This window comes from Nomascus leucogenys, chromosome 2 (assembly GCF_006542625.1).
Source record: "Nomascus leucogenys isolate Asia chromosome 2, Asia_NLE_v1, whole genome shotgun sequence".
NCBI lineage: Eukaryota > Metazoa > Chordata > Mammalia > Primates > Hylobatidae > Nomascus > Nomascus leucogenys.
In genome coordinates, this window is record NC_044382.1 from 141,759,952 (window position 1) to 141,764,066 (window position 4,115).

General features: G+C 40.5%; 1 pseudogene; it reads right to left on the minus strand.

Moving 5' to 3' along the window:
• Positions 1–2,174: 2,174 nt before the first annotated feature.
• On the minus strand, positions 2,175–3,353 carry LOC100606967 (annotated as a pseudogene).
• Between the last annotated feature and the right edge of the window lie 762 nt (positions 3,354–4,115).

The window sequence follows — 4,115 nt, forward strand, 5'->3', positions numbered from 1 at the left end:
TCAGCCAAATAGTAAGGAAGAAAATGAAAGCAGAAGTATTGGAAATAAATAAGAATACTTTTATTGGCAGATGGTGTGATTGTGTGCATACAAAATCCAGTGAATCCACAGATGCTAGTATACTTTTATTCAAATTTCTGTTGATATATGCTATGTTTTGTCAACTGAAGAATAAGGTTCATAAATATGGAAAGGAGAGCTTTGTTTTTCATAAAGGATTATAGCCTGCAGGGTGGCCATTCTGACAGGCTGGGAAGCATAGCTCCCCAGCCAGAAACTAGGAATAGACACTTCAGGGGTCCAAAGAATAAGACAGGAATATATGCTGAATGGGGTGGCCAGATATACATATTCAATGAGCTATAGAAAAAATAATGCATATTTATGAAAGGAGAAACATATATATGCAGTTGAGCTTCATGCCTCTCCGTAGGACCCATGTTCAAAAAACAGCGGCATCAGCATGATCCCAGGGTGGAGTGTTGTGCTCTTTGACATCCAAAGGCGAAGTAGAGGACACAAAAACCCTCACTGGGCGTTCGTCATAGACTGGCCAGAATCATTCCATGGTTGGTGGTCTCTCATCAGGAAGAAAAGCTCATCAGTTGTTATGTTGAAACTGCTAAAAGAAGGGAGAGCAGACAAACAGTTGATACAATCGTGGAATCTTTTGAAAGGCCTGGTTTCTGTTTAGCTCTTACAGAAGAAAGTTTAATGATGGTCAGTGAAAGAGCAGGTATTAATGAGCTGTGTCTGACCTCCCATCCTGTCATGGCCAAGAACTCAGTTTTCTAGGTTTAACTCTTGGGTCCCCTTGGTTAAGACGTGGTCCGTTCGGTAGGTTGGGCCCTTAAAATTTTATTTTTATTTCTCAGTTTCATAACAGAGGAGAAAAGGTATTCTTTCTTTCTTATCTTGTCCAAATTCAACTTTCAGTAATTTAAAGAATATCAACACAATATCTAACTATATTTTTAGAAATATTTTTTACTATGTGTATATGCATATATTTGTGTGTATTCAAGAATAATCAATAGCAAGCTTTACCTTGTTTCATTTTGATAATTATTGTACTATACTATTAATTAGGCAACTTGCTTTAAAATTAAATTGTGTCTCTGGTAAGGACTAGTTAATTCCAGAGCTAGTGGACAGGGGCCCACTCTTCTCAAGTAGGTAGTTGTGATGAGATGGTTACTACGGGTAAACGGTAAAGACTGGTTAAGTCTGGAACCCAGGTTGATGGGAAACGCCCCCTTCAGGATAATAGAAGAAAGGGGGGATGCCTTCTTTTTTCTTTTTCCTTTCTTCCTCCTCTGTTCTCTCTTCCCAGATGGATAGTTATGTCTTCATACCACAGGACACGCCCCTTGGATGCATCCCCTAAAAGTGGGAAAAGTTTAATTTCCCCAAACCTTAAACTGTTTGGCTTATAAATGAACTAGGAGAAAATTACAAAAGTCAGTCTTGGAACCCAGTGCCCCTGTGCAGGAGGTCCTCAGATTAGCCTCTTCAGTCTTCATAACTGAGAGCAGAAGAGGAAGAACAGGGCTAAGCCTGTTGGGTAGGGCAAATGGCATCCCTTCCCCTCAAATAAAAGATTAACACTGCTTTTTATTACTTAAGGGACCAATTACCATTCTCCCACTGGTCCTTGGTAATGTCTAAATACCTCACACCTCTCTGGGGCAAACATATAATCTCCAAGATCAGTGCTCACTTAATATTTACCTGTTCTCTGAATACATCTTTCTAATAGCCCTATTTCTCCCAGAAAAGCTACCTAAATCATTAACCAATAGCTTCAACCTAGACAGTCTTACCTCAGAGGTTTAGAAGTATCCCACACTTATTCAGAAAAGCCCTAGCAAAAAAATCTAACTGAGCAATCTCTTCAGGGGGGATAACTTCTTTTTTTTTTCATTCAATTGTCACTTTATTGCAAGATGGTAGAATTACAAATTTAAACTATAACCTGGTAATCTTTAGTCAGGCAGCAAGTTTAATAAAGGCAACCTGCTTATTCAGAAGTGATCATGGAACAACTCAAATGCAGAATAAGAAGGAAGAGAAACATGACTGGCTGATATATTTCATTCTCTCACTGTATGAAATAAACTTTTCATTTTTAGGAGAGGTAAACTATAACTTCAGTAGACACCGATACAGAAATATTTTGTCAAATAGACTAGCTTCCATTTAGTCAGTCAACTGTTTCTAGCTGTCTCAATTGGGATAGATACATTTACATAACTGTCTGTGCTTGAGCCTTCTTTGCCAGCAGCTTTAGGTCTGTAATGCACTTGGCAATTGTCTCCTTTTCCTACTGTGCAGAGATGCTCTGCACCACATGCTTCTCCACCCCACTTATAATGTGCTCTTGTTCCTTTTGATGCATCATGTTCTGCAAGGATATATGATAGTCCAGGCAATTTTTTACTTCCTTATGTACTCTATACAGTCATTCCTGGTAAGTAACCTCCAAAGCCATAGGAATGTTATTCCTCTGCACATCAAAAAGTAATGGCAGTACCTGCTGTGACTTCTCCAAATCAGTTGCATCCTGGATTTGTTTGATGGAAGCCTGCTTTGCCTCTTCTAGTTGGACAAGTTTTTGCTCATTGAGTTTATCAGCAAATTCTGCAAGAGAGGCATCATATTTTTTTAATTGCATAGACAAGTAACCCTACTACTGATATGGTAGAGAAGGTCTCTGTGGTAATCACATATATTTCTTTGGATAAAGCATACAAGATAAGCCCAATTCCAAGCACATAGGGTCCTGTTACACCAGTTTTAGGATAAAGAAACAGGAAGAATTCCTCAGAATCAGTCCAAGATGAACTTTTCCTCCATATTGAGGAAGAGGTGGTAGAACGGCAAGGTGTGGCTGCACTGTGTGAAAGGTCCTTGTTGCCTGCAATACCCATGGACCTAGGAAGGCTGCATTCTTCAGAGACAGAGCCACTGTGGTGGCAGCAAAAAGTACCATCCAGGACAGCATGGCCAGTGAAGGTCCAGGCAGCAATCTTGGCATCCCTGTGAGAGGGGAGATAACTTCTGCAGTATGCAGATAAACTCTTTATCTGTGCCCCCTTCACAGGACTCCAGGGTCACTAGGGCTGATCAGGGAAAGGGAACCCAGAAGCCTGGCATGCCGGCAAAAGCATAAAAATTTTTACCAGTCAGACTTCTGGCCTCTCTGTCTCTATGCAAACCAGTGGTAGGAATGGTAAAAATCACTGTATTCTCGGCCACTCCATGAATGACTTCTGACTTCCCTTCTTGAATTTTCCTTTCTCTGAGCTACCTCTGGAGACTTTAAATGTTTTAAAAACTCCTTACCACCTCTTTAAAAATACCTCATATGCTCATGGTTAAGTCATAACCTTAGTTAAGACTTATTGGTTTCACCTGTGAGGTTACTTTTGGTAATGTTCAAAGGCCAGAAATATTGTTCGTTTGGCCTGGATACAGTAGGGTAATAAGAGATGTAAGAGCATTTTTTTTTTTTTTTTTTTTTTGAGACGGAGTCTCACTCTGTCGCCCAGGCTGGAGTGCAGCGGCGCAATCTCGGCTCACTGCAAGCTCCGCCTCCCGGGTTCACGCCATTCTCCTGCCTCAGCCTCTCCGAGTAGCTGGGACTACAGGCGCCCGCCACCACACCTGGCTAATTTTTTTTGTGTGTTTTTTAGTAGAGACAGGGCTTCACCGTGGTCTCGATCTCCTGACCTCGTGATCCATCTGCCTTGGGTTCCCAAAGTGCTGGGATTACAAGCGTGAGCCACCGTGCCCGGCCAAGAGCATTTTTTTTTTAAGAGTGCTATGGTTAAAAGTCAGCTTAATTAAAAGCAGACAGCCAAGCAGATACATATATTACAGTTTAAATGTTCACGAATATCAAGCAGAACGAGAGTTAACTGAATGGACTGAACTAATAGAAGAATGAAGTAATCTTTTTGACTTTTTGCAAAATCCTTAGTTTTTCAGAGCCGAGAACACTTTTCTTTTGAGCTATTTACTACAACTTTTCACAATTGAGTATACTCCTGTGAACAAAATTGAGCATATTTGTTTCTCTCTACCTGATTTCTCCAGAATTTGGAAACTATTTG